General features: G+C 34.9%; 1 protein-coding gene across 2 annotated transcripts in view; it reads right to left on the reverse strand.

The window, feature by feature from the left end:
- Positions 1-17,669, reverse strand: part of LOC145286279 (uncharacterized) — a 128,506-nt gene extending 110,837 nt beyond the window's left edge. Inside the window, exon 1 of one of the 2 annotated variants that reach the window (XM_080135118.1) lies at positions 17,072-17,669. The gene's annotated coding sequence lies outside the window, so the exon portion shown is untranslated. Of the gene's footprint in view, positions 1-12,084; positions 12,243-17,071 lie in introns of those variants that run through there. The other variant, XM_080135119.1, reaches the window with a different exon arrangement.
- Between the last annotated feature and the right edge of the window lie 8,539 nt (positions 17,670-26,208).

The raw sequence follows: 26,208 nt of genomic DNA on the forward strand, positions 1-26,208 counted from the left end.
GTGATTTTACTTACATACTTACTTACATACAGTTTCAGTTTTCATTATTCCATATGATGTTTTTTGTGTGTTTATGTCCAGTTTGTGTCTGTAGCTTGTCCAGTTGTTTACGCAGTACAAGTTCTACCAAGTCATTATCAGTGATTGCTCACTTGTAACAACATGTAATTATAATTATTATTAATATTGTTGTCGTTCTTGTTATAATGTATCCCCACCGACAGCGAGCTGACTGATGGTATTCACTACAGTGAAATTTGCAACAACAAGTCTCATCAACTCTCCAGCACATTCGCCTAAAGACGTATTTTTTTCACACCAACGGGAGGCAAGTGGATTGTGTTTCCAAGAAGACGTGTTAAAAAGTTTCACCAACTCGGGCGCTTCTTCGAGATACAAGCGAAATTCAAAAAAATCTAAATATTGGATTTCAAGTAAACCAATGGTGTTTATTTAATTTCATCTCGAATTTAGTAATATATCCAAAAAGTACAGAAAAATCAGAGCAAAGAAAATTAATTATTAATGAAAACATTTTTCGAAATAAAATTCACGTTTATCCATAAATGAACAGCTTGCAGTCAGGGGAAGCAACTCGGTCAGTCTTGTTACAATAAATGGCGGTCTTAATAATTAATGAAATTTTTGAAGTAGATGTTTGATGTAATAATGCAATAATATTTAACTAATTGTGGACATTACATATTAATTGCTTTTAATTAAAATTGAGACAATAATTAAGTAGATATAATTGGTTTTTAATGAAAAAATCATTTTTTCGAGTTTCGGATTTCTAAATTATAACGGAGAACTTCGGCTGTTTAATACATTCTTTTCATACTCGCTTAAGGCTACTCGGATCTGTTGCTTCCACACTAACGAAATTATTTCTTACTAAGACTTCTCACAAAAGCAGTAACCAGTGTAGTTTCACCTAAAATCTGATTAACAAGAATTCTTCACAAATTCATCGTGTTCATCGCTTCTGTCGATCACCGTTGCATATCAATCGTTTTCTATTGAGTTCTGGTTGCTGGCTTTTTCTGGAATTGCTATCATAAATATATTCGAAGATTCAAGTACTCTTCGTGACCTTCCAGTCAGGCCTGAACGGTGCTTTACTACCTAGGCCCTTCCATCCTCTTGGAATCTTTAAAGCCATTTTTGTGTTAGAAACCGATGTTGGTTTCACCGTTTTGGACGGGGCCGTGTTATACGATTTCGTTGGGAACTTCAGTCTATTTTAATATTATATGTCTACTTAAAATTGTGTTTACGAAGTTTTATTCTATTTTGAATTACCCGATGCTGTACTAGTGTTAGCTAACTGTCGGTTTGTTACTCCACCCAATGATTTTTTGTGATATATCGGCGGTTTACCGTGATTTGGAAAATATCAAATCTCCATATGATTCCAGTTTCCCATTTGTTTCTAAATTCCTAATAAAATTATCACTAATTTTCCAAAAGGTATTGCTATAAGTTTTCATCATACTCCATATTCTTTTTAGATCCGTGTATACACTAAGTTTTTCTTCCTTTTTTTACCATAGATGAATTTGCCTGTTTGGATTTTTTCTCAGATTATTATTATTATTATTATTATTATTATTATTATTATTATTATTATTATTATTACGACTACTCAATAGGGGTTGTCATTAAATTACAAACTGAAGAAGAACGGGTAGTGTTCCCTGGTGTCTGGGTAACAACGTTTTCCTAGATTTCCAATACTCTCCACCTCTTTAAATAATCTTTTTAAATGGCTGTGCGTTATCGCAATATCCGCTTGCCATTGACTTCTCGCTAGCAATAGCCCTTGGTCTTCAGTGAAAGTGGGTGGCAATAAGCCTCCTCAAGGTCTCTGTCCACTTCGCATCCATGCAGTGGGGGTCTGGTTAGCGCTTTTTCTCCTCGGCCCTTCAATCATCCTTGACTCTTCTCAACTATTTGGAGTGATACCATTCGATGCCGACATTACAATTTTTTGAGTGGCGGAAATATTTAAAAATTTTGCGGTTTCAGTTTTCTTGGTTCCATGTATTGTTCCTCTAACCGTTTTGTATTTATTCTGTTGTAGTTTCTTTGTGGCCGGTTAGTGTTTGTATGTCATATGCGTTAGTTTCCGCATTCGTTTTTTTAATTTATTATTATTATTATTATTATTATTATTATTATTATTACTATTATTATTATTATTATTATTATTATTATTATTATTATTATTATTATTATTTACATTTACTTACTACGCGTTCACAGAGGCTATCACCAAAGACAGCTCATTGTGGTTTTTCTTGGAGTCGGTGTTCCCTAGATTTTCAGTTTCCCCCGTCTCTTACGATAACATTTGCAAATGAAATTGAGTTATCGCAACGGCAGCTTTCCATTGATTTCGAGATGGCAATATTCATAGATATTCCATCAGATTTGGATGGCAAAAAGGTCGTCTCAATATCCCAGTGTTCTCCGTGCTCTTCCAGTAAAGGTCTGGCGAGTGCTCTCTCCGTAGGTCCTTTTATCCTCATTGAACTGTCAGAATTATTTGGTGTCAATCCAACCAAGGTCATCACAAGTATTTATTATTATCATTATTATTATTATTATTATTATTATTATTATTATTATTGTTGTTGTTGTTGTTATTGTTTTGTATTTTTGTTTGTTTGTTATGCTTTTTCTTTGTTTTTTTTTTGTTTATTTGTTATGCGTCTTCCCGCATCTTCTTTCCTAATGATCTTCTCAACTTGATGCATTAAAAATATTTCACGTAGATGTACAAAAAAAAAACAACAACAAAAAAAAAAAAACAGAAAGGAAGTGTAGAGATCGAATTCTTTGAAATACTGCATTCGATGATTCCTCAAATTACGATTAATTTTCTTTTTACAATCAATTCTGAATAAATTTTATTTTTCTTAAGGTGGTTTTCAGTAATTTTGTCCTTGAAATGATAAGGCCACTTGTTTCAAAGGGAGATTACTCTATCAGCAAATAAGTAACTGGATTACTTGACATATTTTTCGAAATGTATCTTGAGAGTAGCTTTCCAGGTCGAGGAGCAACGTTAAATATTGTTCGTCATTATTTCCTATTTTGAAAGTGTCTATTTTATAACCTCTTCCTTCGAGCAGATAGTCTGATTTTTTCTAATCTCTCTCTCTCTCTCTCTCCCTCTCTCTCTCTCTCTCTCTCTCTTTCTTCAGTTCAAGCCAAACAAAACAGACGGCCAATAAGACGTAAGTGGCTACTCTGAATTAGGAGTCGGATTTATTAGGGTATCATAAAAACATTTTTAATAAGAATCACAGGAATGTAGAATGAGAAAAGGCCTTGAGAAGTAGGTGGATTAAAGCAGTTACAGATTGATGAAGATATGAAGAGAAAACTTAAGGACGAAACAAGGAAAGTCTGAATAAAAAAAAGAGAAAGAAAGATGTAGAAACCAGATTATAAAGAGGCATACAACTTGTCTAATGGGTTGTTCATGAAGAGTATACGGCATAATCACGTTGACACACCGGTTTACGTTAGATCACCAACGTTAAGCAACGTTGATCCTGGTCAGTAATAAATTGGGAGATCATGTGGGAATTCTAGGTAGTGTATGTGCTCTTCGCTTATCTCAGCATTGTTTCAAGTCGTCTTGGACTTCTCTTTGCCACTGTGCTCAAGCAGTGCCGATTCAGAAGAGGTGATGTTAAGGGTTGTGCAACTCTTACTTCACAATTACACGTGCAACTACCCGCACATGGGTTATTCGTTGTCTTTCTAGACCGAACAGAGGCAATTATGAGTAAGAATCACTATCGGAGGATCAGAAAACAGGGTATGACAATGAAAGCAGAAAAGAGAATATGCTATTGAAATAGAGTTTAAGAAAGCCAGCAAAATCATAATATTCGATATAAGTGGCTTAAACAAATAACAATGAAATAAACTACAAGCTATTTAAGCAATGACTAGTAGCAGGAGGTTTATACTTACCAAAAGAGGAACAAGGGCAATTGCGTCTAAAATCATTTCTAAACTTCAAGCAATAGTTAACTAAAAATGATCATCCCATAAGAAACCCGAAAAAACTACTAGGGAATTAATTAAAATGAATGTTTAAAGAATATGCAAACTAGTTAAACGGTGAACATTAATGGTAATCTCTCTAGAACTCTTTCGGCTATCACCAGGAGAAAAGTCGATAGCAATGAAAATAATATTACTGGCGAAAATAAAGAGCAAGGGGAGATCTTTATATATATATATATATATATATATATATATATATATATATATATATATATACTCATCCACATATAGTATTGTTTCGCTGATTCACAGCTCATCAGTGCGGCTAGACAGGCAACTACCTCAAGCCAGGATGGTCATCCACATACAGTACTGTTTCGCTGTTTCACAGCTCATCAGTGCGGCGAGACAAGCAACTACCTCAAGCCAAAATCGAAACCCGATCGCCCAAACGACAGTCGAAGCTTCTAACCGTTGCGCTATACGTCTGCTGCTATGCGGGCAGTGAATGTTTTGACATTGTCCAAAGTACCTAAGCTCATATATATATATATATATATATATATATATATATATATATATATATATATATATATATATATATATAAGTGCCAAAAAGACGATTCAAGTAAACAATATAATTCAATAAAGCAAGTATAAAGCGATTAAAATGGCACTGCTAAGAGGAAAAAACAGAGGGGTAAAGTTCCCCAAAGAGATTTAACGTTTTTAACGATTCCTTCTACCGGCACAAAGAAGGTTTTCGAATCACGATAGAGAGAGATTGCAAAATTTTTAAATGGTTTTTAGAATCCACTGTATGAATTACCTCAAACCACTTTAAAAAGATTCCCAACCAAATGCTGGCCAATAGCAGAGTGTACAGTTGAAAAGGAAACTGTATGTGTGTGTGTGTGTGTGTGTGTGTGTGTGTGTGTGTGTGTGTGTGTGTGTGTGTGTGTGTGCGTGCGTGCGTGCGACTTATGCAATGTTGTCACAAAGATATGTGTATTGCATGACAGGCGTTTGTTATAAGTCAGAAGATCAAATGAAAAATGATTAGGCATGGGATCGAACAAGAACTTGTTGGATAATAACAAATGCATATGTGATAAAAGAGGAGTTCTTAGGCATATTCTGTCTAATTGTTACGCAATACTAAGTCTCCACACGTGAAGTCATAACATAGTCATAAAAGTAATAAAAAAAGCTGCCAGATGAGAAAGGAAATAGGTTTAATGAAGGATAACTCCTAAAAATATGGAAAATTAAGGTGTGCATTCAAATAGTGAGGAGACATTCCAGGATGCAGTTAATTACAAAAGATGTTGTATCTTCAGTATACTTCCGCTCGGTCATACTGACGAGGCTGCTCAGGCATTTTTGTAGACCAGAGTACTCTGCTTCCTGGACACTGGCTTTTTGATCTCCACCTACCGACCTTATGTTACATGTTCCTGCGATGGTAAAGGGATAAATACTTACTCTATGTTCTTATTAATTCTTATACAGCCGAGATCAGAACTTGTAATTTGGAGCTATGAAAAGAAGGTAGAGGCTGTATTAGAGCTTACTGTATCCTGGTAAGATAGTTTTATAATTGTAGAACGATAAGAACGATTGAGGGTATCGCGATTGATTGACAGAGTGCCAGTAAAATGGAACTGGACGTTGAATATTATCATTTGGTTGTGGGCTTTCGATTAAAAGAAATGTAATCAAGCTCTGACGACATCGATTTTGTTGCACGAACACAAAGTTAAAGAATTTTACGGTGGGCGTACAAGAAGTAGAGAAGGTATTTTTCTGATTCTACTTAAAATAAAATCATGAGTTTTAGACAGAAATGTAGCAGTTTATGCTGGCACCAATACCACTTCTCCAAAAATGCAATAGAACAGCACGGGTATCATTACGATTCTATTTTATGATAATCGCTCCGGACAAGGCGTGAGTCCACTTGATATAAAGAGTTAACAAGAACAAAAGATGATTTTCGTAAAAGCAGGAGATGCCTATAAACATTAGTCTTGGAATTAGAATGGAAAGAGCATCCCGCAAGCTTTCAATTCATGAAAAGAAGCTACTGACATAGGACGCCATATTAAAACGAGGTACCACAACAACGAATTGATAGAGACGACTAGACCAACGAGTAAAACGAGCTGTAACAAAAGAAGCAAAGAATAGATTAGACAATTCAGACAATACGGCGTAATAACGTTGACACACTGGTTCCCGTTAAGTCACTAAAGTTTAGCGACGTTGAGCCTGGTCAATACTAGAATGGGTGACCAATTTGATAATACCAGGTGCTGTATGTGCTCGGATCCAAGAACGGAATGAATGCCGCTGTATAAAATAATAGAGTGCCTTCCACGACCTTGGAGGGTTATGGGACTCATCCGTCCATCATCCAATTCACAATAGTATGTATAAAAATGACTAAGACTAGCAACATCACGTCTGTAAAAGAGAGGTTGTGGAGAATAAGAAAGGATAGGGCCAATCAAATTAAAGATAAGTTTCTGCATTTTTTCAAGAACTTCAATCGGGATAGAAATTCATGAGCTCAAATACGACAACTGTTATCTCATAACTAATAAATACATAAATAATCTGATAGATTTGTATAAATACGTTTATAGAGCGATGGAGAGAACCGAATTTACGCAAAGCAGAAAAACAATGGCTCTAATGTATGAATTCGAAGAAAGATTTTATCAGAATGAAAAACCAAGAAGTTTCACAGCTGATTTTATTTTAGCATACACATATAAAACACCAATCTTCGTCGTGTTTCTAAAATATGTTATGAAAACATCTTTTGAAATTCTCGGATCAAAATCCAACAAAATATACAGAACGAACATCCTGTCCGAAAATATTACTGTTACTAACAAAGTCTGGTTAAGTGGCAAGTTTTATAATTACGACAGGGACCAACGTGACGGTTGCGAACATCGCTAAGCGAAAGTGTTTCCTTGGAACGAACTGAACACACTCAAGATGACAGTTCGCGTCGTTAACGCTTTAACAACCGTTACCTCCCTGGTGCTACACTTAATCTCGTCTAGTAACTTGTAAGATTTGTATTAAGTAAAAGAAATCTCAATTCAACAATAACCGAATTGAAAATCTTCAAATAAAAATGGGATTTAAAGAAAACCTTTAAAGAAAATCGGATTATTAAAAATATCGAATTAAGAATTACATTTGGATTAAATTGAAAGAAAATACAAGAAATTATAAACGATAATTTATATTAAAAAAATGAATTTAAAAATCGAATTAAATTCAACAGAATTATGTAAATCTGACGCTTAATGCATAATGGTAAAGACAGGGAAAAACCTAAGCGAAAACTTATGTATACTATAATAAATAGCAATGTTTATAATTTTGTAAATATATTTTCGTACTGTCACAGAAAATCCTGATAAGTAAGGTAACAGAAAACGCAAATCAAAAGTTTTTGCATCTTGAAAATGAAATAAAAAGTGCGGTTTTGAACATTTTTATAGTAAACACAATCTTTGTTGTCTATAATTTGAATCCATATGTCAACGAGTGTATAAATGTTTCGTTTGTAAAATTCGTTTGGTTTTAATGTGAAATATGAATCTCGATCTCATTTCGTGATGTTAACCTAAGGCCATCCAAATGCCTTTGTAATCCTCAAAATAAGTGATAATCTGAGGGAGTTAGGCCAGGAGAATATGTAGGATGAGGCAAGATTTCACAACCAAATTCTTCTAGTAGATCTTTATCAGAAATATTGTGTGGTGTATCATGACTGTTAATTAAAAATGGTTGTCGGGTAAACGTGGAAAAGAATATTGCAGAAAAATATAATTATCTCATTATATATTATCTTATAATATATATTATAATATTATAATATATAATATATATTATAATATATATCATGTTATTAAATATTATCTTATCTGAAGAAAAATGTTACGAATTAATCATGGTGATATGTTTAAATCATAAAAAAATATGCATAAAGTCAATTACAATGGGCTAAATGCCCCTTTTACAAACTGGCACACACTTTTGCACTGAACTGATATTTCCATAACATTTTATTTACTTCCTTTCTATTTTCTACTAGCAGGGAGATCCTACGTTGCCCGAGATAGAATTAGAATCCGCGAATGTTCTACTCTCCCATACTTTTATTGTCACCAAAGTCGGCGAAATCGCTCATTTTTTCGATTAAATCGATTTGGAACCCACCTCCGTGCAATGGGAGGAAGCTTCACATGCCTTCCCGTAGTGACTTAGTCCATCATACAGTGTAGTCTACATTGCTCTCTAGAGAACCTACTATTGATTTTATATATTTTTATATAATGGCTTGAATTCAACTTTAAAATGTAAAAGTACCATGGTTCAATTGTGTTCTAAATCAAAACATTTATTTCAAAGGTGTCCCTGCCATATCAAATAACTTACTGATGATTTTGTCCGCCGGGCCTTTCTGCTTGTGTGGTAATAAAACTTCTCAAATGCACTTGTGATGTTAAGCTGTATAAGACGTTAACTTTAGTCACTCTCGCCTGTTCTTTTTTCATCAGATTTTTTCGATTACCGATATTTATCGAATACATTCCCATACAAAACGTATATAAGAGCACTGTCAAGCACATAAGGTGTTACATGAGAATGGTTGTCCCCTTCTCATGTAAGTAAGAAGCAGACTAGATAAGTGAAAATAATATTAGAGGAAGGCTAGAATCGAACCCTGTAGGCAAGTGGATATAAGAATTCTTAGGAATGCAGTCCATTGTTAATTCTATTAGAATAGCTAAATATTATTAATGTCAGAAAAAGAGTCGATTGTCTATTCTTTTAGAAATCTGGATATTAAATATGTCAGTTAAAAGAATGGCGAATGCGAATTAAAAAAAATATTGTTTAAAAGTAGGTTAGATATTAAACAATTAGAATTGAGAATTATTTGTTGCCAAAAGTGTGTTTGGATGGATATGTGTAAAAAAAACGTGATATAGTCACGTTAGTCGACAATACACTTTTGACGTCATAAACAAAGGAGATTTCTCAATATATTGAATCTATGGGTTCGAAGTTGGGGAATTGAGAGGCAGAGTCAGAAAGAATCAGGAGAGATCGAGAGGAGAGCCCCTTAGAAGCAAAGGGAGGAAATTATACCATGTAGTTGTACAGGTTTGAATTCCTGACTTTATCGATCGGCCAACAGATGAATAAAGAAATCACCATTAATAATTTGTAACTGTGTTGTCTCGTGTCGTCATTCCTTACAACCGAAAAGGTACATGTGTTTTTATCATCATCTTATAACGAACTCTTGTATAACCCCCTTACAAGTAATGTGCCTCCTCCTTCATTATAAGTGAAGCACCCCCTCTATATGCGTTAACAAGAATCATCCCAGTCAGATATAAATGTCTCCCTCATTATCATCATCATCTGTTCTGAGCCCCGTTATCATCTCCGTTAATATGTCTCCAATATGACCCCCCTACACAAAAAGGTACATTTGTGTGAATTTTACAAAAATCGACCTAGTCGTTCAAGAGTCCATAGGAAACTCACTCACATACAAAATTCCTTTTATATAATCATGGATAGATAGGGAAATAGATAGAGAGAGAAAGAACAATGGAAAGAGAGATAGAGATACGATTTATCTGTTTTCCTTTCCATTCTTTTTTTCAACTTTGCAATTTCCGACGTTTTTATTCTTTCTATATTTCTTTACGTGAACAACAATTATTCATTTTTAATTGCATTTCCCTTTACGTCATTTTCTTGTCTCTTGTCGTCCTACCTTTTGGTAATAAAAGAACAAGAATTAAAAAGAAGAAAAACACTTTGTCGAAAAAAACATTTGTATGATGTGCGGAATGAAAATATCATTACAAAACCACATTTATTTAAAGTAGTTTCATTTTTAACTAAAAACATGCAATTTTAGAAGTAAGAAATGAAAGACTGTATTGTCTCACCATCTTGAAAATAATCTCAAGTAAGACGAGAGATAATTCAAAAAATAATTAAAACTTACAAGACTGTTATGTAATTTGAGCGAACTTGTATTAATCGATTATAATTAAAACTACTTGATCGATTTATGTGAATATTGGAATATAATATTTTCGTTTAACCACGGATACGTAAACAATACAGTGTTCTTACTTTATTTTTGTTTGTTTTGATATAGGAGAACCCTGGACAATAACCAACACAATTTAAATCAATGTCAAAGTTTTTAGGTCATCAGAAATGACTAGCATTAAAAAAGTCAACTCGCAATGATTCAGTCCTATTTTACTAAAATTAGCTTGAGAAAGACTTGCATAACAAAGCAAATAACAAGTTAGATACTTTGCCGTCTTAAATAAACTTAGAAACAATTCACCAACTCTAAATAAAATATAAAAACTCTAAATAAAATGTCAAGGGTAGTTGTTTTTACTTTAGGTCATTAGAAATAAAGCCCACTTTCCGGGGGAAAAGAGCCATTCAAGAACAAGGGTTAATGAGATTGATGGATTGTTTGTTGAATGTTGAAGAATATTATGAAAGAATTGAAAATATATTATGTATTGGGTTTTATTATTGACGATTAAGAATTTCGAATATTAAAAAAGTCTATTTTTGCAGTTTACTATAAAAGTTTAAAGTCAAATTGTCCACAGTTTAATTTTTCGAACGATTTTTAAAACCCAGAAGTTGAGGATAAAGATTCGAGGATAAATGTTTATGAGGAAACACTGTAATAATTGGTAATGGTGGGTAAAAATTGATTATTCACAAGGATGGCTCAGCAAAAAGCTGTATACATTGTACTTGAAAGCGACCATTATAGTCAACTGGAAATAGCTCTAAGATATTGCGTTTCACAGACGAGCAGTTCTAGAAGTTTTACTCGTGGAATTTTTGTTTACTTTTAGGAACAGATAGAGACTATAGCAAATTATTGGCAATGATTGTACCTATTTACTATGCCTCCCCACGGGACAGAGTTAGACACCAGGGTCGTTTTTTAACGTGGAGAAAAGGTACAAAAATAAAAATTGTCTCAGTCGTGAAGGATTTCTCCTCCACCGAAAGAGAACAAGAAATAGAAGTACAGCATCTGAAGAACAGATACTACACTTTGATCTTGATTGGCAATGATTGTAGCGAATGTTGACCGTGAATGTTTTACAGGTGGGGGACATAGATTGAAGCTTAGTTGAGCACCTGCCTTGGGTTAAAATGAAGTATGGTTCTTTTTCGGTCTTAGGAAACCACACTCCCCCACCCCAGATAATACTTCTTTTTTTTGAGAAGGGGGTTAGTTTATTGTCCGTCACATGAGGCACTCCAATGTGTGATTTCCGTTCGAAATTACGTGCAGATTACGATGAAGGAAATTTTGTGCTTGGTAAGATAGAGTCGACAAATCGATTTTTTTTTTTAAATATATCATTTTAAGCAAAAACAATATTACGTACTTAATTGTCAGGTCGAAAATAGTAATATATCGAAAAATTACGAAAAATTATCAAATAGAACAATTGTTATTATGTTTTCAGTAAACAACAAACATGGCAGCCATGAAAAACAAATCTAAAATATTCGTTTCGAAGTTATGTACCCTGCGTGTAGACTCCTACTGTCTACTTTATAGCGAAAAATGCGATTTTACCCAATTTTCCGTCTAAATTACTTTTAAGTATATATAACTTTTTTTACTCAATGATTCTTCGTAATTTTTGGATATATTACTATTTTCGTGGTGACAATTAAGTATGTAATATTGTTTTTGCTAAAAACGACATATTTTCAAAAATCGATCTCTCGACTGTGTATTAACAAGCAGCAGGAAGTTTTAGTACAAAATTATCATACGGTAATGTGTGTGTGGGGGGGGGTCGTTACCTGTAAAAATATGAGGAGAAGAAATGCTGTAATCAAAATAACAAAGAAAGAAAGGGGGAAACATAGCAATAATAATTACACATAAAATAAAGAAAAATGAGTGATAATCTTGCAAAAACATGCGCGTTAGTTGCTCACCATGATAGCCGACACCGACAGGGGTGAATCACACTGCTCTAAACAAGTTGTGTGTTCGTCGATAACTTTTAAGGTTTCCTCTTTCCTTAAGACTGTACCTTTTTTCTTGTGAACACTTGGGCGATCTCTTTTTCGCGCTCTCTCTCTCTCTCTCTCTCTCTCTCTCTCCCTCTCTCTCTCTCTCTCTCTCTAGTCTGTTTGTACTTTTCGTTTTGGTACCCAGAAAGCCACTTCTACAAAAACAATATCAGCAGTTTTTTTGTTTTTTTTTTTTTGGTCTTTTTTATTGTACTTTCTTTTGTTTATATTTCCTTTCTTAACTGACTTTGAAATACAACAGCATATGTTTCTTCGCGTCTGAGCGTTTTTATTTTTTTTTATTTATTTTTTTTTTATCCGCGTGCACGTAAGCGTGAAACACAAATAAAGAATATTATCGCAAGTGCTAGTAGAACCCGTGGAAATTCCCCGCTGCTTATAACATTGATCTGTGTAATTTACTCTCAATAATATTCCTCTTGAAAAAATAAATTCCTGCCAGGGTCAATGCTATTAAGAAATACGAGCCTTCCGTAAGAATAATTGTTCTCGTCAAAATGTGGCGTGGTCCCTGGCTAGGGTAGAGTCCATTTTGAACGGCGATGGCGTCTTTGAATAGTGCCAAGATCCTTTAAATAAATAATTAAAACTATATGACTCTTCTTTTCTTTTTTTTTTATTTCTTTGAACTTGTAGAAATGTAATTATTTTTTAAAACAATGAATAGTTTGTCTTCTTCCAGTAAAAAAATAATTACTAATTAAGTATTCTCGAGAGCAACAAAACGATTCTCACTTTTAAAATGTAATTATTTAAAACTACTGTTTATGTCGAGAATTTATTTTCAAAATGCGTGAAGTCGGAATGTTTTACCTTAGCGACATGTGATTAATGGTCACTCATTATCGAAAGATTTAATTTTTTTTTTAGTATGTCTCAAAGGTGATAACGTACGTACGAACATGACATGCTTCAACATATTATTATTATATAGATTTATGAGCAAAACTATCAGAGAGATTTCGTGTGTCTGTGTGTTTTTCGTCTATGCGAGACTTTGATAAATTCACGTCATTTTTCTTTTGCTATTAACTGAACGTCTAAAAGTAAAACGAAAGTTAAAAAATCATATTTTAAAAAGTTATAAATATGACGAATTTTTAATTATTTTATCTAAAATCTGCATACGGTAACACCTCTCCATCCAGCCAATGCCGAATTCATACAGTACGTTATCAATATAAAAACAAGTCACATTGTTTGTGAGGACTTTTTACATTAAATTGTTTACACCTCTTTTTAAAAGTTTTCTTCCGACATTCGTTATGTGTGTGTGTGTGTGTGTGTGTGCGCGCGCACGCGTATGTTTGTATATAAAGAAAAAGAGAATTTATATTATTCAATGACTTAAGAAGTCTAATTCAATTGATGGAACTTTCCTCAGAAGAATGAATCGAATTAATGAGAGAGAGAGAGAGAGAGAGAGAAATACAAATCTTATTTTTCAATTTTCTTTTTAATCTGTCATAACAAACAAATGCGTGACGTCATTGCAGTGTATCCACGATTTTCGTTCAGGATAACTTTGTTTCCTGACGTCATAATTCTTCACACGTTTTTCAACCTGGGACAATGTTTATTCTAATTTTTATTCATTTTTTTTTAATAGATTTACTGCTTATCAATGCTTGGATGCCACTCAAGGATAAGGGTCAATGAGTGTAAAATAAGACAACGGGGGGGGGGTGATAGTATTCAAGTGGTTAACGACAGGGACTGGCAACCCAAGTGTTCCAAGTTCGAATCCAGTTCGTTCTGTATAAAAAAATACTTTCAATTGAGATGTTTACAACCTTCTCGTGGTCCCTCCCGTAAGTACGTGATGTCTTTCTAGGAAGAATTCTGACTACAAAAATATCGAGGAAACCAATTCCAACAGTAGAATCTTGGTCGGCTCAACAAGAATGTGTTTACGTCCGACTTGAAAGTAACTATGTTATACTCAGCTGGGAAGCAGCTTCGCGATACTGGGTTCTACAGTCCAAACAATAAACTGTTTATGGAATTTTCATTTAGTTTTAGGCGCGAATAAAGAGTAGGGGAAATTTTTGGTAGTGGTGGTAGCTAGGCGAGTGTTTACCGTGAATGTGTAACTATCGGAAATAATATTTAGTTATTTTTGCATATATATATATATATATATATATATATATATATATATATATATATATATATATATATATATATATATATATTATAATGAAATAATAATTAATCTTTTATACCTGCAGGTACTAGTGTTCATGCTTACGTAATCATCAGTGTATGATAACAATTCCTTTCGATCGGAGATTTAAACCCAGCGACAAAGCCACCTTTACATATAGAATTTTAAGTGTTCTTGTTTTGCCTAGCAACGATGTGGTGATTACAAGTGCGTTTGTGTTATGTTGGCCGGATTGAACCGCTTTTACTACGGATATTGGCAAACCTCACGTGGTATCTCAGGTGAGTATCTCATACTAAAGAAGTACTGGTGAAACTGTTGCAAACACCTGAGAAATTGCAAGTCTAAATATCGCAACTTCCTGATTCAATACTGGTAGATATGATTCTAATTGAACGAGTTACAACAAATGATGATGAGGTTTTAAATTTATTATGATCGTTTGAATTTATTATGATCGTTTAAATTTATTATGATCGTTTAAGGCTTAAAACCCTTGGCAATATTTAAAACTATCCAAATTCCCCACCCCTTGCTTTGTCATAAAAGTATATAACAGGTAGAGATTTTTTTTATCTGCAAAAGTCTTTATTTAATCCATGATGCGTTTCGGTATAATGCATGTTTTATTCAGGTTTAGATAATGCTCATATTAATGTAGAACAGCATATTATCTTATATAGTTGGAAAGGGTGCTAGGAAAAAGGGAAAGGTATACACGTGGGAACGCTATGCAGAATGAAAATTAATAAAATTGGTGGTAATTATTTTCTTAATTACCTGCTTAGAAAAGGGAGAGGGAAAAAGGACGTACTAGAAGTTGTTACACATTTGCATCCATAATAACCAAATATCTCTTGGCTGCTGTTCAAAGGCTCGAATTTCGAATCTCATTTGAACATCACATGGAACATCTCTCCAAGTCTAGCTACAGTGACTAGTTGTGCAACGGCGAAACCGCTCAACATAGATTAATGTGTGTGTGTGTGTGTGAGAGAGATAGAGAGGAAGAAAGTGGGTCTATATATTTGTATATATTTGTAAACATTGATGATGTCCTAAAATGCTTCCAAAACGTGTATCACATTTGTATCAGTATGTGTACGAGTATATTATGCTTACGCAGCTGTGTATCGTGGAGTTCAAATGTTACTCGATTATACTGGCCTTGTGCCATACTAAGACTTTAAAGATTAGCACCTTAATATTTACACTTATTTCAAATGCTTTCATCATTTTATCAAATTTATGTATTTTTATAGATTTTGTAATGTTCTCTATAGTATATGTGTCCATTTCATTTTATTTCTATTTTTATTAATATTATTTTCATATTATTTTAATATTATTTTCATATTATTTTAATATTATATTCATATTATTTTAATATTATTTTCATATTATTTTAATATTGTATTCATATTATTTTAATATTGTATTCATATTATTTTAATATTATATTCATATTATTTTAATATTATATTCATATTATTTTAATATTATATTCATATTATTTTAATATTATTTTTATATTATATTCATATTATATTCATATTATTTTAATATTATATTCATATTATTTTAATATTATTTTCATATTATTTTAATATTATATTCATATTATTTTAATATTATATTCATATTATTTTAATATTATTTTTATATTATTTTAATATTATATTCATATTATTTTAATATTATTTTAATATTATTTTTATATTATATTCATATTATTTTAATATTATATTCATATTATTTTCATATTATTTTCATATTATTTTAATATTATTTTCATATTATTTTAAAATTATTTTCAAATTATCGATTTTACTTTTCCTATATCTCTCGACAGGTTGTTTTGTTTTTTTAGCTAAAAAGCGATCGCCTATTATTAAGACCCAAAAGTCACTCGGGTTACGTGTTAATGAGTATCAGGTGGCCGGTGACACAACACTGTGATATTCGGTAATGGTGTTTTCTTTTTAACATAAAAGTTAGTTCCCTATATCATGGGCCTCCAAACTACGGCTCGTGGGCATATAACGGCCCGCCAAAGTCTTTAATCCGGCCCGTAGAGCTCTTGTGGAAAACGTAAAAATATTCAGGAAAATATTTTTGAAAATGGGAACATAAAAATAGTGTGGTGGTTTTTGTTTTTGTTCAGAAAATGATTTTAAAAGAAAAGAACAAGTTTCACTAAAAAGCAAAACTAATTCGTATGAAACACGTCCAGGTAATTCTTTTCATTTGCGTCCGCGTAATTCTAAAAAGTCAGCAATATGACCCTCTGTTCTGAAAACTTTGGAGACCTCTGCTGACTGCTCATATTAATAAAATTATGAAACAACTGTCTGTTTGTGTGTGTGTGTGTGTGTGTGTGTGTGTGTGTGTGTGTGTGTGTGTGTGTGATTTTTGTCGCATCTACGTAACCTTGATAATAGCACTTTGAATTAATATCATTCGCTTTTATTTATAAATTTAAGCCTTTGAACAAAACAAAACAAAAAAACATATCTCGAAAGTGAAATAAAAATATGAAATTAAACAACAGACTCCCGAACAACTCCGGACAATAATTACAAGTTACATATTCGTGTTACATGTTCCATCATTACATAAGAGACACCGCGATGTCAACTGGGACAATGTTAACCATATTTCTGGTGTTGTTATGGTTTAAGTAAAAAAAACAAAAAGAAAGAGAGACTTGGAATTACGAACCTTAATGAACGGCGAAACACGTTTCTTGAGCATTTGGCTAGTTTTGTAATTTCCCTGACAACAACCGGGCCGACACACTTCGCCCCCACACGAACATATGTACTCCAGTGTTTTGATTTTCGATTTTTTTTCGGGGGGAGGGGGTTCACATCCCAAAATAGTAAAACGAATCCTCTGTTGATAATCCACGGAATGGAAAGTAGAAATAGTAGCAATTCTTGTAAATGGCTATTTGCTGTTTTAGTCTTATCAACAGCTGAGTTCTTTTTTACTGTCTTAGTAGTACCATCATCGTCTCGTCCGAATAATTGAATCACGTTGTTTATGAAAGAAAGAGGTCCCAAAAAAAAAAAAAAAAAAAAAAAAAAAAAGAAAAGAAGCAGCCAAAGTAGAAGAAGAAGAAGAAATTCGCTCTTGAGAAATCTGTTTACTTTTACTGCTACTTCCTATGGGTCGACCTGAACTTTTTTCTTTCTTTTTCTTTTTTTTTTTTTTTTTTTTTTTTTTCTACTCATTCGTTCTGTGACTCTGGATGCGTCGGGTATAGTCAGCGCTTATGAGGCAGTGCACCGCGCACCGCTGTGAGCTGTAGAGTTATGTCGGCCGGGGAGGAGTGGGGGGGCGTAACATGTCTCAGCCAAACATGATCCCTTTTTCTCTTCACTAAATGCCCCCCTCCGAACCGACCCTCAACACTACCATCTTCCAAGTGAATCCATGCCCCCTGCTCCAGCTCTGTTTATTTTGATTTATTTTTCTTGTATTTCAATGTCTTTTAATGCCCCTTCCCCCTTCTCTCTCTCTCTCTCTCTCTCTCTCTCTCTCTCTCTCTCTCTCTCTCTTTCTCCATTTCTACGCCATAGTGACGACCCCAGGTTATTCATATTTATTTTAGTTGCTATTATATTTATTTAATACTACCGCCATTTGATCTCTTAGTGTTTTCGATTCTTCAAATCGGACTGGGATGAATCCGTGTTGAGAAGTGTAGCGCCTGTAGCGGTACAAGTCAGGCTCAAGGAGTTAAGTTAGTTTTGCGTAAAGGCAGCTTTGCGCATGTGCTTTTTTTTTTTTTTTTTTTTTTTTGCCAGTCTAGGATACGTTCTCGGCAATCAGTCAAATGAGTCTGTGCCATGTTGAAACAAGGTAGCCCCTTTTTTAGTCGGCCAGTAGTATGGTTCGGTACCTTCCCAGGTTTAATCTTCTATCTTTGTAAAAGGGAGTAGTTTATTGCTATTCGCCTGAGGTGCCCTTATCGAGGAATACTGCCAGGGCTACTCAAGTAATTTTAGCAGGCTAGAGTATCCTTTCTCTTTTACGCTGGCTTTTGAATCGCCACCTTGCGAACTTGTGTCATATCCTTCCACGTAAGAATTGAAAACAATGAATGGAGGTATTTAGTGCTATCCCACTGCAAGAACTGTGACATCGTGTTGGAAAGTGGGCTTGAGAAGTCAGCGCCCCCGATGAGAGGCACTCTGACCCGCAAAAAGTGGCTAGTTAGCCCGTCGGCATTCCCTGGTAAGGGCTCCTCAGGTGATTAGCAATAAACTAGCCCCTTCTCAAAGAGGGAAGGCAAAGCACGGGAAAGTGGATCTCCTACACCTGCACAGATCTAGCGTTACGCCGTAATTAACAGGGATCACGTAAGTACAATAGGTACGTGCAAAATGATCACGTAAGTACAATAGGTACGTGCAAAATGAACGCCGATGTTCAAAATGAATAAACATTTTGACTCTAATCCCTTTACTTAAAAATTCACCAAAAATCAGGAAATTAACCAATTCTAATGAAATTTTCAGTAGTTATCAAATAATGATCACGGAATATAATGAACCCATTATTTTATTGAAATCTAAACGAAAATGTATTATTTCGGTTGAATAAAAAAGAAATACATTTACTAAAGTTATGGTTTTCAGTAGTAAAAAAATGCATGGATTTATTTTTGTTTTTTTATTTATGAAAATAAAGCATCGTAAATTATAAAAATTAAAAAAAATAATTTTTACATGAACATTACGAAAAAAGCCCCTAAGATCCGTATTAATTAATTCATTATAACTCGAAGAAAAATTAATTTCTCGAGCTATTGATATTATCATTGAATTAGGCATTGTTTATTTAATATTTTCGCACAAAAAGTTATAATTTCAATAAATATTTCTACTTTTTTTTTTTTAATTACGGGTTTCGCATAATTTTTATATGTAAGATTTTAATATTTTCCTTGGTTGCATGAATATGAAACTTTCGGTGTAACATAATTTTTACATAATCTTGAAAAATAAAAAATAATAATAAATTAATTTAAAAACAGGAACATAGAAAAATAATAAAATTAAAAAATAGTAAAAATGATACAAACATTTAGGATAGGAGTGTACGGATGCACGTTTGGGGAAAAAAATAAAAACAGAACTACCTACATTTTTTTAAAACTACACGACGTCGTTTTCGGACAGCCTTTCGACTATCTAAGATTTTGCGCTTCCGTATAATCCATTTTTACAAAACTTCCGTTTGTTGCGATTTTGCGAAGGGCAGAATCCTTCGCTTTTGGGGGCTAACTAAGCTATTAAGGCGTCTTTTTATTTACTTCAATATCGTAGGACTTTGCTAATCATCTTTGTAAAAGACCCAGACAAATAATATTTATCTTTTAAAGGATTTTTACAATGAATTTATTGAACTTGAAAATTTAGCTGAAATGGTTAGTCCGCCATGAAAACATTTTTCATGATTTTTTTCTTCACGTGTACAAATATTTTATTCCTTTGGGCAATTTACGTTAGTCTTTAATTTTTCAAATACAATCAAAAAGTGGTCGAAAGTCTACAAAAAAATTATGATAAATCGGCTTTCAAAACTATGTCCCCCCCTATCTTTATTCGGCCATTTTTACCCGTACCTACATTACATTGATAGTCTGTTGGTTTTGGAGGGGGCGAATATGTTTTTTTTTGTTTTTTTTTTACATGTTAGTCACCACTTATCAAGGCCCGAAAGCCACTCGGGGATAAGGGCTATTGCGTGTACAGTAATCAATGGGACAATCGTTAGTAATGGATATTTGATGAAGTGTCTTACTTAAGGGGGCGGTTCATATGGAATTTGTTTATGTTGGACTTGAAGACATCCAAGTTGTAGTCAGGTGGGAAACAGGCAAACGGAACAGAGTTCCACAGGCGGGCACTTCTAAGAAAGAAGCTTTGTTCATGGAATCTCCGTTTTGATTTAGACAGAGATAAAGAATGAGGGACATTATTGACAGTAGTTTCAGCTAGACATGTGTTTATCGTGAAAGATTGGCGAGGGGGTCCAGAGATTGGAGCTCAGACGAGCACTTGCCATGGAAACAACGATAAAACAACGACATGCTCGCAACATCCCTTCTGTGGGAGAGAGGTTGCAAGGAAAAGGAAAGGGCCTCCCCCATTAAGCCACAAAGTCTATTTTGTACTCTGTCAAGGCATGATAGGCTGTTTTTAGCAGATCCTGTCCAGGTGTGGCAGCTGTACTCCATCCTTGGACGTACTTGGCTTTTATACAGATAGAAAATTGCATCAACAATGATGTATCTACTGGAGCGGTAGAAGGATCCTAACATTTTTCCAGTGACCTTGGCAACAGACCTAATGTACGTGTTCCATTTTAGGTCAGGAGTAAAGGTCAATCCCAGAGGCTTATCAAAACATGGAGCCTCCCCTAGACGAGAGCCACCCATTTCAATTGATGCCAGATGGGGATCAGAGCGTTAATGATGTAAAGATAGGAGTTTGGTTTTAGATGCATTAAAAGTAAACCAGCCCCATCCTTCCCTCATTGTACCACCCGCTCAAGATCAGAGGAGAGAGAATTAGAGAGAACTTTGTCATTTACGACCTTTGATGTGTTGCCGTAGATGGTCGTGTCATCAGCATAGATGTCAACGAATGATTTAAGTGTGTGTTTTGGGAGATCATTAATGTAGATCAGGAAGAGAGTTGGGCCCAGGATGGACCTCTGAGGGACTCCAGCATTAATACTGTGGGCCTCTGATTCCTGCCCATCAACCACTACTTTTATGAGCCTATCAGAGAGAAATGATTGAATAATTGAGAAAACATTTCCAGTCTTACCGTAGCTGGAAATCTTGTGAAGTAGCCCCATATGCCATAACTTATCGAAGGCCTGTGATATGCCAAGAGCAATTGCCCTAGAAAGGAAGCCTTTGTCGAGAGATTCACTAATCCTATGAGATATAACCGTTAGCACATCTGCTGTAGATCTGGCTGAACGGAAACCATATTGCATGTCACTAAGAATGTTATTTATGCTGAGGTCGTTGCTACGTCTTTATTTAATATGAGTTCCAGCAACTTACTCATGACGCACGGGAGACTTATTGGTCTGTACTGAGAGGGAGATGACTTTTCACCTGGATTCTAAAATACAGGCCATACTGATGAGGTTTTCCAGGTTGTTAGGAAGCATTTCTCCTTAAGGCAACGCTTAAACAGTTTTGTAAGTATGGGGCAAGTTCTGGTTGAAGCCTTTTCAACAGTATAATTGGAATGCCGTCAGGGCCAGTTGCTTTACTGGAATCAAGGTTCTTGATTAGCTTGTCGACCTCACACAAAGATATTTGTATGTTGCATAGTGTGTTGTTTGTTATAGGAGGAAATACGGGGAGGTGATGGCTTTCGTTGCATAGGGAAAAATTAGCTGCAAAGTTCTTGGCAAATAGTTTGGCCTTGTCTGATGCTGACGAGATGACCTCAGGTCCATTGATGATGGTTGGGATAGAACGCACGCTTCTGTTCAGGATCCTGTTTGCTATTTGCCAAAACTGGTGGGAACCAAGCCGCTGCTCGGTTACTTTGGATTTAACAGACTGAGCATATAGCTCTCTTGCATTTTTTATTACTCTTTTGCGGTGGTTGCTGGCAGTCCTGAAAGCAGCTTTAGTTTCAGTAATCTATTACGTTGGTAGCTATGGAAAAAGTGATTTCTGTACGCGATGGCAGCAGCGCATTCTGGAGAGAACCATGGCTGGCTGTTAGGTTTTTGTTGGAATTTTGTAGATGGTATGATACGGTCTATGCCTACAATTAACCATTCGGTTAGATCTGATAATATAGAGGGCATATCTTTATTAAACATGGAATGCAGAGGTAGATCAGATATAAATGTACGGAAGCTATCCCAGTCAGCCATAGAGTATCGATATACAGTATGGTGGAGAGGTACGTTTGAAGACTTATTACATTTAATTTTTATCTTAACTGATACAACGGGGTGGTCGGAAGATCCCATAGGGAATATAACGCACCATGAACATAGCTCAGAAGAAGTTGAGAGAAAAAGGTCTAGAAGGCTTGCATACTGACCGGTAGTATCGGGCACACGGGTGGGTTCGTGAACAATCCGGGTGAGGTCATAGGCAACGGCGAAATCATGACAGAACCTCCCCTCATCATCTGTCTTGTTCAAGTGGGTCAGCCATTTCACATTGTTGACATTGAAGACACCACAAATGTGAATTTTAGCCGAAGGATGAGTAAACAGGATGTGGTCAATTTTTTTCAAATATACTCTTAAAGATAGTAACTCTGCTGTTGTGGGGGCGATAGAATACAAATATAAATGCGGTGGTGTAAGCAAGTGCAACCTGGAAGCACATATAAGGTAAATTAGGGTCTTCTCTGGATATATCCCTACCATACGGAAAGCCATCTTTAATGTAGGCACATATTCCATGCCCATGGCGATCTTGGGGCTCAGATTTAGATGTTAGGATTAAAACGAATGGAATGGACAAATTTTGAATTGACAAATTTTGGTTACTTAAGGATACCGTCAGAATCTTGTTAACATTATACATTATATTTTGCTTTAGACTGCATGGAAACGCTTCCGTTGTAATTTTATTCACAGATAAAAAGTTCTTGGAAAGAAATTATGTACATGAAAATTCTGTTTGGATTAACTGCACATATAAGATATGGAAACTTGTCTTTTAAATACTTTTTGAGGTGGTGGTAGAACAGGATTTTTTGCTGATAATTTATTCCATGGACGTGTAATAAAAGTGGCGTGTAATGAGAAAGTGACGTGCAATAAAAGTGATGTGATGTAGCTGTTATGGAATTTGACGGCGAGTTCGTAATAGTGAGTTTGAGTTCTACCCGGGATACTATATTACTTTCAATAATGCTGTTTTCATTGTATAAATCAAGAGAAAAAGAATACAGTATTTTCTATAGAAAAAAGGGGGCGAAATATAAATGTTACATGAAAGGGATGTCCCCTTCTCATGTAAGTAAGAAGACGTACTAGATAAATGAAAATGATATTAGGAAAAGGCTAGAATCGAACCCTGTAGGCAAGTGTTAAAGATAATGGAAATTGGAATCTTAAATAGCTTAATATTGTTTATGTCGGAAAAAGAGCTGACTGTCCATTCTTTTAGAAATCTGGATATTAAATATGTCAGTTAAAAGAATGGACAATGCGGGTTAAAAATATTGTTTAAAAATAAGTTAGATATTAAACAATTAGAATTGAGGATTCTTTGTTTGCCAAACGTGTTTGGACAAACATTTGTAAATTCACGTGAAAGAAGTCGCGTTGGTAAACACACTTCTGACGTCATAAACAAAGGGGATTTCTTAATATAAGAACGAGGGTTCGAAGTTAGAGAGTCAGTAGAGAGGGCGACAGTAGAGTGAGATGAGAAAGAGTCAGTAGATAAGACTCCAGAGAGATCGAGAAGAGAGCCCTTAGAAGCGCAGGGAGGAGAGTAGGCCATGTAGTTCAAAAGGCTGTAGTTCCTGACATCACCGATCGGCCGGTTGAAGAATAAAGAAATCAACTATGTAACTGTTTGTCATTCCTTACAACAAAATGGTAAATGTGTTTATCATCATCTTGTAACGAACTTTGTACAACCCTTCCAAGTATTATGTACCTCCTCCATCACAAGTAATGTCTCCCCTCCTCTAAAATGTGTTAATAAGAACTGTTATAAATGTCTCTCCCTCAGCACCATCATCGTTATGCGTGTATTATGAGTTCCAGTTATATGTATCCTCGTTATGGTATCCAATATGTACCCCCAAAATGAGCCCTGCTATTTAACATAAAGAATGTATGAGAGAGGTGGCCAACATCAATAGCAGTAATGGTCAGAGACCGAAGATAGAAGAGCAGTTGTTTTTTATGACGGCTCTCGATCACTTGAGCCGATGTACTGCTCCGGGCAAGATTAGACCTTGCGGCTCTGATAGCTAAGTTAATTGAGTTTGTATTTTTGTTTGTTTGTTTGTTTGTTCGTTTGTTTTTTATGGAAAAAAAACTTCAACCTGAACTAGCGCCCATACTTACAAAACTGTTTAAACGTTGTCTTAAGGAGAATAGTTTCCCATCTCCCTGGAAAATCTCATCAGTATGCCCTGTATTTAAGAATTCAGGTGATCGCTCATCCCCCTCTCAGTACAGGCCAATAAGTCTCCTGTGCGTCATGAGTAAGTTGCTAGAATCTGTGTTAAATACAGAAGTAATCAACCATCTCAACAAAAATAACCTTCTTAGTGACACTCAATATGGTTTTCGTTCTGCTAGATCTACAGCAGATGTCCTTACAGTTATATCGCATAGGATTAGCATATCTCTCGACGGTGGCAATCTTTCTAGGGCAATTGCTCTTGACATATCTAAAGCCTTTGATAGGGTATGGCATAAAGGTTTACTTCATAAGATCGCTAGCTATGGTATAGCTGGAAAAGTCTTCTCAATTATTAAATCATTTCTTTCTGATAGGTTCATAAGAGTAGTAGTTGAGGGGCAAAAATCAGAAGCTCACAGTATTAATGCCGGTGTCCCTCAGGGATCCATCCTGGTCCCAACTCTTTTCCTGATCTACATTAATGATCTTCCAAATCATATCCTTACATCATTTGTAGACATTTATGCTGACGACACTACCATTTATGGTAGCACATCTAAGACAGTAAACGACCTAGTTCTCTCCAATTCTCTCTCCTCTGATCTTGAGCACGTAGTACAATGGGGAAAGGAGTTGCTGGTTACTTTTAATGCATCTAAAACCAAGCTTCTCTCTTTACATCATCAACATTCTAATCCACATTTGTCATCAATTGAAATGAATGGCTCTCGTCTTCAGGAGGCCTCAAGTTTTGACAAGCTTCTGGGCTTGACCATTACTCCTGATCTTAAATGGAACACGTATATCAAATCTGTTGCCAAGGCCGCTGGAAAAATGGTGGGATCTTTCTATCGATCTGGTAGATATATCACTGCTGATGCTATTCTCTATCTATATAAGAGCCAGGTACGTCCAAGGATGGAATACTGTTGCCACATCTGGGCAGGAGCTGCTAGAAAGGACTTGTCCTGCCTTGATAGAGTTCACAATAGACTTCGTAGCCTCGTAGATGTCCTTTTCTCCTCCTTGCAACCTCTATCTCACAGAAGAGATGTTGCGAGTTTGTCTCTGATGTATCGTTATTTTCATGGAAAGTGTTCAACTGAGCTTCAATCTATGGTCCCCCCTCGCCAAACTTTCACAAGAAACACTCGTCTAGCTGTAAACACTATCAATATTTTCCCCCACTCTTTATCTGTGCCTAAACCTAAACGTAGATTCCATGAACAAAGCTTCTTTCTTAGAACTGCACGCCTGTGGAATTGTCTTCCGTTTTCCTGCTTTCCGGCTGACTACAATATGGTTGTGTTCAAGTCTAAAGTAAATAAGTTCTTGATGAGCCGTTCCATATAAGTTATCAAATTTACCAAATTTTCATTACTAATGATTACTATATTGACCAATTTCTACTGTACACTCTTTAACCCTTATCCTTGAGTGGCCTCTGGGCCTTGATAATGTGGTGACGCCTATGTAAAAAAAAATAGCGTCGAACAAGACATGAAGTCACTTCATGTAAGGAAGAAAAATCATTCGTGCAAAGTTTAATATTGAAGTGGGTATTTCTTGGAGAACTGATATAGAACTTTAAAAGAAATAAATAAAGAAGAGAATGGGAAAAACTTGAATAGAATTAAATAAAAAAAAAACAAGAACAAATAAAGAAAAAGAAAGTGATAGAGATAAAATTAATTTGGTTGTTTTG

This window comes from Euprymna scolopes, chromosome 10 (assembly GCF_053919585.1).
Source record: "Euprymna scolopes isolate OS-2025 chromosome 10, ASM5391958v1, whole genome shotgun sequence".
Lineage (NCBI taxonomy): Eukaryota > Metazoa > Mollusca > Cephalopoda > Sepiida > Sepiolidae > Euprymna > Euprymna scolopes.